The sequence below is a fragment of the Benincasa hispida genome, chromosome 5 (assembly GCF_027475165.1).
Source record: "Benincasa hispida cultivar pf3 chromosome 5, pf3_genome.v1.1, whole genome shotgun sequence".
In the NCBI taxonomy this organism is placed as follows: Eukaryota; Viridiplantae; Streptophyta; class Magnoliopsida; order Cucurbitales; family Cucurbitaceae; genus Benincasa; species Benincasa hispida.
This window is the reverse complement of record NC_143482.1, coordinates 33574650-33586274: the sequence shown is the minus strand read 5'-3', so window position 1 is coordinate 33586274 and position 11625 is coordinate 33574650. Positions and strand designations below refer to the sequence as shown.

Genomic DNA, 11625 nt, shown 5'->3' with positions numbered 1-11625 from the left:
AATTGAAACCTGGTTTAATTCAGATGACACGAGACCTTGCATTTAGAGGAAGCCCATATGAAGACCCGCATAAGCATATTCACTATTTCCTGGAAATTAGCGGAACGGTAAAAATAAATGAAGTCTCTTCTGATGCCATTAGATTGAGATTTTTTCCTTTTTATGTGTAGGACAAGGCGAAAGATTGGCTTGAGTCACTTTCAATGGGAAGTATAACCACATAGGATGACTTGGCCCAAGCCTTTTTATACAAATTTTTCCCTCCTATGAAAACGAGCAGACTGAGGACAGAAATTGGCACATTCAGATAGTGGGAGGATGAGCAGTTGTTTGAGTCATGGAGAGCGCTATAAAGAGCTGTTGTCGAAGTGCCCTCAACATGGATATCCTGACTGGCTACAGATTCAGTTGCTCTACAACAGGCTGACCAGCACTACGAAATCCATTTTGGATGCTGCTGTAGGTCGCTCAATTTTTGCAAAGACTTCAACCGCTATTCAGACACTGTTAGAGGATATGGCCACCACAAGTTATAATTGGACATCAAAACGAGGCACATCTAGAATGGCAGGCCTTTACGAGCTCAATGAGATAGGGGCGTTAAAGGTACAAGTGGCGGCCTTGACTAACGTAATGAATCTCTGTCTGCAGGTACCCAACCATTAGTTGCTTCGATAGCGGCGTGCCATGCAACGCCATCATAGGAGGTGCTAAATACTGAGTAGGCAAATTTTGTGCAACAGCACAGTCAATTTTGAGGAGCACAACTGAACCCATATCCGACACATCAACCGACCCAGTGTCAATCAGGTTTGCGTAATCATGAAAGCTTCCCTTATGCTAACACTAAAAATGTTTTGTAGGGCCACCCAAGTTGTTTAACTCCTTCACCACCTTCTGAATAGAAGCCCTCAATGGAGGAATTGATGAGGTAATTCATCACAGAATCCAGAAGTCGAGTGAACTACTTCGAAAGTACCATGACCAGTCAAGGCAAGGCCATTCAGAACCTTGAGGCCCAGTTTAACCAGATGGCGACTACAATAACGCCATACAATCAGGTAAGATCTTCTGTTGTGCTAAGAAAAGCAATAAAGAGGAGTGCAAGGCAATGAACTTGGGAAGCGGGAGAGTCGTAACTGAACCCAAATGGACGGATGAGGAGGAGCAAAAGACCGATGATTCTATGACAAGGAACATTGAGAAAGAATTGAAAGTAAATCCCAAAAAGAGGAAATTGATGTACCCACATCATCAAATTCAAGGAGTTTTTCTAACCCTTTACCTCTTGTTTGTAACAACATCCCTTATCCTCAACATTTTCAAAAGAAGAAGATAAATGATCAATTTGCCAAATTTTTAGACATTTTTAAGAAGCTGCATATAAATATTCCATTTGCAGATGCGCTGGAGCAAATGTTGAATTATGCCAAGTTTATGAAGAATGTGTTGTCAAAAAAGAAGAAATTTGAAAATTTTGAGACGGTGAGCTTGATAGAGGAATGTAGTGCAAATTTTCATAGGAAGCTGCCTCAAAAAATGAAGGATCCTGAAAGCTTCATAATTCTCTGCATCATTGGGAGCTTAATGGTAAGTAGAGCTCTATGTGACCTAAAGGCCTCAATCAATTTGATGTCTTTATCTTTGTATAGGAAATTGGACATAAAAGAGGTGCAGCCGACGACCATATCTTTATCGAAAAATAGAATTCGTTTATTGTTTATAAACACAAGTTTTTGAACATAAAACCCAACATATTTGAATGTGATTCAAATTATAACTTTATAATATGGAGGATTAATTTATTTGAATGTGATTCAAATAATTAATTGTTTATTTGGATGAGATCCATATAAATAAATAAATTATTTAATTTGAATAAGATTCGAATTGAATATTTATTGGGAGAATTAATTTATTTGAATATGATTCAAGTAATTAATTATGAGATTCAAATTAAAGAGATAACACAGAGAATAAATATTTAAATCCATTTAATATGAGATTTTAAATGAATAGTTATCTTTTAATATTGGATATTAGTAGATAATTAAAATACTATAGAGAATAGATATTTTAATATGATAAATATTTAAAACCATTTAATATGAGATATTTATTGGGTAAATATCTTTTAATATTGGATAATAATAGATATTAATTTAAAAATATCTGCAGATGGGTTATCCTAATAGGATTAGGAGTAACACCTATTAGGAGTAACCTGGTGGAGTTCTACAAATAGAGCCCTAGTGAGTCCTCATGGCACTTACTTCTATACATTCTACTATCTACAAGAATAATCTCTATGTTTACTTTGAAACTCTCCCTCTAGAAATTCTCTCAATTTTCTTAGAAAAGTTTTAAGAAAATTCTTCTTCCATATTCCCTATATTTTTTTAATAAACAGTTCCCACATGTCGAATCCTTGTCAGAGTATGTTGCTTTACTCTGAACGAATCCTTGTCAGAGTATGCAAGTTCCAACTGTGCATCAGCAAAAGTATATTGCTTAACCTTTTCTTGATTATTTGTATTAATTCGTTCAAATAAACAAAGAATACAATCACACGCTTCCGGATTCAATTTCTTTCAATTGGTATTAGAGTTAATCTTTGATTTTTTATTCGAATTAAAAATCAAGAATAGTAGGTTGCTTTTGAAATTGATGCATGAGATGTATATGATTTTAATTTCGGTTTCAAGTTGGCTGTTTAGGCTTTTGGCTTTTAGATTTACCGTTTTAATTGATGAGATCAATGTAAATTGAGTCTATAAGTTCGTCTCATTCGTGGCAAAAAGTTTTTGTGAAGAAAACCTAGAAAAACGGAGATGAAAACGAACACATCGAAGACGTTTTGTGAATGGCGTCGCATTTGTGGAAAAAAGTTCTCTGAATAGCGTAATTAGGATAATTCCAAATTAAATGCATGTAGAAATTCTCTTTTATTTAAATATAAATGTTATATTTCAATTGTTAGGATAATTCCTAGTTAAATGCACGTAGAGAATTTCTTTTATTTGAATATAAATGTTATATTTAAATTGTTAAGATGATTCCTAGTTCAATGTATGTAGAGATTTTATTTAAATAAATGTTACATTTAAATTGTTAGGATAATTCTTAATTGTGTGCACGTAGAGATTCTCTTTAAATATAAGTGTTATATTTAAATTGTTAAGATAATTCATAATTTTATGCATGTAGAGATTCTCTTTAATTTTAAATATGTGTTATATTTAAATTGTTGTAGAGATTCATATAGAGATTTTTATTTAATTAAAATACAAGTGTTATATTAAATAATAAAATAAAGAATTAAGTAAGATTGCATCTTTAGATAAAGATAATTTTAATTAAATTTTAAATAGTTTAAACTTTTAAATTATCTTTATAATTTTCTAATGAGATTAGAAATATTGCATGCTTCCTGATAAGACTAAGATCTTGCTTAGTTTAAGATAAAATTGATTTTAATTTATTCTTCCATTTTTCAATGAGATTAGAAAGATTGCACGCTTCTCTAACGAGGTTAGGTTCTTACTTGATAAAGATAAAATTGCTTCAATTTTAAATAGTTTAAAATTTTGATTTATCTTTATTAAAATTATAATGAGAAAAGTAAATTGCATGATTATCTAATGAGATTAGATTAAATTAGATCTTTTAATTTAGTTTTAAATTTTTTAGAATGAGTAAATTAAGATTTTAATAATAAAATGTTGCCTATAAGGGAACCCTGTCTAAGGAAGGTTCTGTAACGAAACACTCCTATCTGAGAACTGACCTGAGAATTAATTTAATCAAACTTTCATTATAACATAATGTGATTAGTTTATTAAAGAGTTTAACAAACTTGAATATTTCACATTATGCCAACAATCCAAACATAAAAGTTATGTTCGAGGAAAACAAAACTAAAACTTGGATAAATAATTTAGCCTAAGTTTGTGTGAGTAATCAAACCCCTATTTCAAAATACTTAATGGATATATATATATATATATATATATATATATATATATATATATGATATGGCATCTCTTCTGCGATCTCAAGAAATATTCACACAATGAGACTCATACTTTATCACACCCCTTCTCAGACTACCTTCTTATCACACCCCTTTTCGGACTACCTTCTTAACCTATATATAGTACCAAACAACTTTACTTAGATTTATACTACAACGATTCCATCTAGGGTTCTACCATTCCCCTTAATATGAACATGATAGTTTTGATACTTAGAAAATACATGATGGACCATCTAAGCTTCTTCTGTTTCTTTGGGATCTTTGAGCCTTGTAACATACTGCCAGATCAAGTAGACTCCAAGAAATTGACCGTTACTTAGGGGAAATGAAAACATACTTAAATAATAAACATGACATAGAAACATAATTTGCTTAATAAAATATGTATTTCTATGTCCCAAGGTTAAAAGAACAATACTATTTTCGTGAAAGAATATAACATTTCTGTGAGTATTTTAAACCTCAGGAAATTTCATGGGGCCACCTGGTGTGATTAAGGAAACTGAATGAGCTGTGAAGTGAAATAAGTTGGCAGAGGGTTCAGATTTTGCATATTTTGTAAACTTTAGTATAAATTGGTTTCAAAAAACGTTGTGTTTAATTATACATCGGTTCTATGGTGTAGTGGTTAGCACTCTGGACTTTGAATCCAGCGACCTGGGTTCGACTCCCGGTAGGACCTCTAATTCTAGAATATTTATGACTCATTGTGAACAACTTAAGAAAAGTGTCAAGTTATATACTTTTTGATATAAATTCCTTGTCAAGAATTTCTCTCCAATTTTTTCTCCCATCTAACTCTCTTCTTGTTAATTGTTTGACCTTTGATTTAGTTATCTCATAAAAAATATATTTTTCCCTTCAGTTAAGGTATATAGAATGGAAACAATAAGGGAACTACTTTAAGTGCATGTGTTTTAATTAGATTGTACATTAATCGTTGAGTGTGTGTTAATAGCTAAAGATGACCTTTTTGAATTTTACTATTTACTATTCTGGTAAGTTTTAAAGGGAAATTTTGATTTTAGAAATTTGTGATATTTTGTGAAATTTTATGCTTTAATTTGAATTCTGGTTTGTATTTTGTTGTGAGAAAATCGAGGTAAGAATTGGATAAATAGGAGAAAAATGAGAGTATTTATATGATAAAAAAATATGATATCTATATAATTTGTTTTTAAATCGATTCTTTTCGAACTTAAGAAAACTTTAAACAAATTGATCATTATACTAACAATAGAAGTATTTTTAAACTTTCTTTTATAAGGTCAAGAGTATCAATGCAAATTTTGAAAGTTCAAGGATAATTTTTAAATTAATATGAACTGTTTTTGTTCATCAACTAATAGTAAGTGTACTTTTGAAGTTTTTTTATGTTTAAAGGTATTTTTGAAACTTTTGAACATTTAAATATATTTTTTAAACAAAATGCTAATAATTTTCATCCAAAATAATGGTAAGGATATTGTTTAACTATTTTTGGAAGCTTAAAGGCTTTTTTGAAACTATCGAAAGTTCAAAGATATTTTTGACACAAAATACAAAGTTTAGAGGTATTTTGTATAATTTAGCCTTTATATTTAAATTAAATATTTCAATTCATATTCTCACATCCTACCTTGTATTTCAACAATTTGATGTCCGGAAGACAATTGCCTTCCCTTTCTTTTCACCACTAGTACAAAATTTGGAGTAGACCATGATAATTATGACAATGAACATATAGTTTCGACCAGGATTTTAGGATCATAATTTATTCTAGTATAATCAAGGTTACCAATTTTAGGATCATAAATTATTCTAGGATCACAATTTTAGCGGGGGGACATTTTATAAAACAATATATGGGACAGGTGATGAATATCATGTGGGATAAGATGAAGAACAAGGTTACCAATAGCCACGAACACACTTAAAAAATATAGGCAACATCAAAGCTCTAACAGGAAGTTTGGTTGTCATCTATTCTTCCATGGTATATATGGTTGATTGGAGATTTTGATCAATTCCTTAAGGCCACCTCCTCCCGAGCCTTGAACCAATATCCAAAACATGACAAAGAAAGACTTTGGGAATGACATAAAGAACTTGGTCAAGAGCTTGCAAGACCCTTGGGGGTTTGGCGCGCAGGTTTAGAATTTTAAGTCTGTGAATGTTAAGTCTGGGGATTAGGCTGAGAGGTTTAAGTAGTCCGGGTTTAAGAAAATTGAAGTGCAAGTTTTTGAAGTCTAAATTTAAGAAGCCTGTGTTTGGGTTGCAAACTTAAATCTGGGAATGAAGTGCAGACTTATAAATCTTTAGTTTATGAAATATTTTCTTGTATTTAATCATTGATTAGATTTTAGACTAGTTTAAATTTGTCATAATATAGTTAAGTTTAAAATAAACTAAAAAATTGTGAATAATATTTTTTTTAAAAAAAATTGAAATAGAGATTTTGGCTAAAATTATAATTTTATTTAATCTATTATTTTAATAATTTGATATTTTAATTTTACTAGATTTTGAAATAAAATTTCATAGACTTTTGTCACTTTAACTAATTTAAAAAATGGTCTTTTTTAATATCATTTTCATTTTTTTTTACCATAATACGCTAATTGAAATAAACTAGTATTTTAATATCAAATTTATTTTTTTTATCAAATTACATTTGAAGAATAAAAAATCATAAAGTTTTAGTTTTAGTTTTTATTTGATCACAAAGTTGTTTTAAATATTTTAAACCTTTATGTTTAGAAAATGATTCTAAGTCTTCAAGTTAGTTAAATTAACTGACAAGAAAATGAAAATGATATTAAATTAAATTAGGGTTTTCTACATATATAGCCTAAATAAATATATCTATTCAATTTTAGTCTAATAACGTGTTTGGAATGATTTAGAAAAAAATAATCTTTCAAAAATTTATTTTTATTTAAACACTTTTGATTTTAAAAAATAAAAATAAAAAACAACTCCTTAGAAAAAACAACATGTATTGTAATTCTTCTTTTAAACAAATTTGTCTAGTTTGTTATATACTAAAAGTGTTTTTATTAATGTTTTTCAAGATTGGTCGATGGTGGTTGGAGTTGCCGATGGATGCCGAAGGTTGGTCGATAACGGTCACCAAGGTGATGGCTAGAGGTTGGCTGACGACGGTACCGAGGTGGCGGTCGAAGTTGGTCGTTCGTCGGAGGTGGCGACCAGAGTTGGTCGGCAACATTCACCGGAGATGGTTACCAAAGTTGGTTGGCAATGTTCGTCGGAAGATGGTAGTCATAGTTAGTCAGTGGCGATCACGAAAGGTGGTGTCTGTAGATTGGCCGACATACTTCCTAGATTAAATTAGAGGAGAAAAAAAAGAGGGGATAACTCGTGGGTTTGTATTTACTATTCAAACCCATGGAAAAAAATTGTAAAAAGCCAAGGCTCCCTATATCTATGTCTCAAGCAAGAATTAGGCTTAGAATACCTAACCATCCAATACCAATCCTCGAAACAAATACCCTAAAAGACTTGAATGTGAAATTGCATACGGATGACCCATTCAATTTCACATGTACACAAAGAAGCAAGTTCTTGAAAGTCTTTCATAGTATATGGTTGATTGGAGATTTATCAAGGGCTTTCTATACATGGGTCTAATTACATAATTATCTAAACTTTCATAGGCTATTATTTTACACCAATATTATATAGCATTTATATTTCAGCCCTCAAACTATTTAAACATTTACAAAAGAAAATAAGAAAAATCATAAAGGAAAACTAAACTTTCATCTATTATAAATTTAACAAAAGAAAATTGAATTTTACTTGACCCTAAACCCTCTTACCCCAAATTTTTCTCTCCCTCACCCACCACCTATGGTACCTTCCCCATCTTCTCTCCCCTTCTCCATTTTTCTTTTCCCACTACCAGCGATGACCCCTTACCAGCAGTGCCCTCAAAACGATATGCTTCAAGCGCAACGAATCTAAGGTGAACCACCAACGGACGGCGCCAGATCTAAGGTCAGAACCGCGGCCTGAGGTTGCAAAGCTCCACAAACGGGCGTTCACGATAGATATGGGTTGATTGACGCCTAAACTAGGCTGGGCCATGCTAGATCTAGTGGGCGGAAGGTTGCAGAGCTCTACTGATGGACGACAAATGTGGGCAGAGCACGATTCCACGGTGCTGGTGGTGTTGCTTCTAAGCTGGAGATCGTCATTGCTCCCAAGCGACATAAGACTACTGCAACTACGAGAGGGAATGTCTCCAAGTGCAAGTCTAGGGCAGAAAGAGGAATCACACGACGTTTATTATGACGAATTCGGCGAAGTTTCGGCAGAAGGTACATCAAGCCACTGTAGTTAGATTTGGTAACTTGCAAATCCAGATTACGCAGGTTCTTAAGCCGAAATCTCAAAGGCCTACTGCTAGCTTCGTCGGTTGGACGGTTTCACACACTATCGTCAGATTCAATTTGATAATCACCCGCGCACATGAAAGTCACGTGTGCTATACTAAAAATTTCCATCAACGAAAGATCTAAATCCATTAGAAAATAAAAAGATATGGATGCTTGATGAAATAGTTCCTTTTTTAATTTAACTTTTAGAATCTATTTCCTCCTTCAGGATCCCTCTTACTAACTAGAATCAAAGAATTAGAAGATCTGTTTCACCCAAAATATGATTCCTTATGAATTATAATCAAATTTCTTTGGGTTGTTTACCAATATTAGTAGTTGATGATTATTCAATTAGAACCATTTTTGAATTCACCTCAAATTTAAGTCTCAAATAAGTAAGTTTGTTGATTAAAGAGTAATTGGCCTGTTACAGGGAATCTTTAGATACCAGTTCCAAGGAGCATCGAACGCGAAAGTGAAGTTGCATGCTTACTCCCATCCCCTTTTACTTATGTATTTCCAAGAAAATCATGATCACTATCTCGATCAATTTCACATTGATCAAGGTGGATATTCGAATCTCCAAACGACTTTCTTCAACTGCCCCCGATCCAATAGTCAAAGATAATCAAAGTTTAGGTTCTTCCTCTTTCTCAGCCAATTCTTGACCACTTTATCACCTTAATATCAAGGAAGCCCACCCCAGTATCATGAACACAGAGAGCCGATTATAACAACCTTGATGCTGTCATGTACAAGTCCTCACATTTCTTTGGATTATTTGTCTCTCACATTCTTCATTCAGATAAGTAAGAGTAGAAGTAACCCCTAAAACGATATGAAATCTTTGCTTCCATGAACTGGAGTTTCTGTATAGAATATTGCCAAAGCTTCCATTGGGCGTCCTCCATTAGGGTTTCGAGCTCAAGGGAAGGAAGAGTTTTCAGGTGAAAAAAAAGTGATATATGGTCTCATATATATCTCTCCTTGGCTCCTTGGGCTTGGTTTGAGACATGAAGGCTTCAAGCTTTAGACTTTTCGACCAAATGTTTCACTGAAGCAAATCGATATATTCGATAGCCTTAGATACATTCGTTAAGCAATTATCGGGCTTTATGCAGAAAACGAGTAAGTACCTCGATTCAATGGAGTAGGTTCGTTGGGTATTCATTCTGGGTAGAAAGAAGAATAAAATTAAAATATGGAGTATATATTATATAACAACCTTAAATCTATACTTGTTCTAAATGCATTTGAAATAACCTCATATATAACTTAAATAAATTCCGTATATATACATTAAAAAAAACACAAATGAAAACAATGATTTGTAATCATAATTTTGCATTAAATGTAGTCAACCAAAATTGGGAACTCTAAATTTTAAATCAAAATCCGAAATTTATAAGTATATATATATATATATTAGCAAAATTGTATATATATGTCAAAGTATATGTAATATATATATATCAATAGAAACGTGGCTAAAATTAAAATATGGAGTATATATTATATAACAACCTTAAATTTTTACTTCTTCTAAAGGCATTTGAACTAACTCCATATTTGAACTTACATTTATGTATTTGAAATAAACAAAGTTAGAAGACAAATCTTGAATATCCATAAATAATACAAGGAAGAACCTACCATCGAACACAAAAAAAAATGGAATTCTAACCATAAATCGAAGGAAGCTCAAGCATAATTAGCATATCATATTAGGATATACCATATTAAGTAATAAATAAAATAAGAAATCATTAATGAGAACTCATAATTAATTATGACATATATACACTATAATGATTATTCAAACATAAAAGCTCTAAATAATTAATATTAAATACGGTTTGAATTTTTTAAATATTTTAACTATAAAATAATACAAATTTTTCATATGAGAGGGGATGTATCACAAGATTAAAATTATCCCAAAGAAAAAAATTACACAGAAATATACTTATAAAATATAATTAAAGTTGAGATATTCATAAATCTTTTATTTATCAATTCCTTGAATGCCTCTTAAGCCCTTTTGGTGAAGGTTTTAGCCCTTTTGGTGGAGGTTTTTCATACTATTGACTCATTTTAAAGGGTTATAATCATCCTAACCCAATTTTAAAAGTACTATTTTTAAATATAGAAAAATGAAACAAAATATTTATAAAATATAGCAAAATTTTAAAACTATCAGTGATAGATGCTAATAGAATTAATAGTCACTCTGATACCATTTGGGGTGTGGATCAAATATGGAAGAAGCGAACATGTGGTGTGTGTGGCAAGAAGAATGTGGAGTAAATTGTTTTGGTGGAAGTATGCATGGATGACACGTGACAAATATGGAAATTGAAAATGATTATTATGGAATGGAATGAATGAGTATGTTGGTATGGAATGATGCAAAGTTTAATTTAATATGTGATTAAAATGATGATGAAGTTGGTGTAAATTGCAAGTTAATAAAACAAAACTAAATTAATTATTGGAATTGATAAACAAAGATTAATATAAGAAATAAAGAAAGATTGATGAACTTGAAATCGATGAACAAAATTGATGTAGGAAATATAAACTTACTTGAAATGTTTAGGAGAAATGAAGAACTTTTGGGAGGAGAAAATGAAGAACTTCTTTATTTTTCAACAAAAGGTACAAAGTTCTCTCCCTTTTCTCTCAAGGCAAAAACTTGTAAAAACATAACATAACCTGCCCCCCTCGATTCATACTAAACTTCCTTTATAGTGTTAGGAAGCTTACCATGAATTACATTCGGTGGACATGTTCTAAGACACATGTCACATAAAATCTAAAAACCGAACATTTGTACAAGACACATAACACGTACAAGCTAAAAACTAAACATTTGTACAATACATCGACACTTAAGTTTGACACGTGTTGTTTTCAATTGGAGTTTGTCGTCTACTTATTTGATTGAGCTGACATGTGGATGTGACGCATAAAGTTTGCAAATTCATTGTCATCCTCTTCTTTTTGAATGTTTGATGTATTTTCTTCTTGGCTAGTAATGGATGAGGATGAAATTTGTTGAATTATAATCTTGAGGTCTTCTTCATTGGATACTTGTGCCATTGCGACCATCAGTCTTGATTTTTGAGTAAAAAATTGTTGTTCTTTTGTACGTTTGGCTTCATATTGTGGGAATAGATGGAAAACCATCTTTCCACCACATTTTTT

At 31.6% G+C, this 11625-nt stretch overlaps 1 non-coding gene across 1 annotated transcript; it reads left to right on the top strand.

Moving 5' to 3' along the window:
* Nucleotides 1-4646: 4646 nt before the first annotated feature.
* On the top strand, nucleotides 4647-4718 carry TRNAQ-UUG (transfer RNA glutamine (anticodon UUG)). The gene has a single exon. It is a non-coding gene; the product is annotated as a tRNA-Gln (tRNA).
* Nucleotides 4719-11625: the final 6907 nt, after the last annotated feature.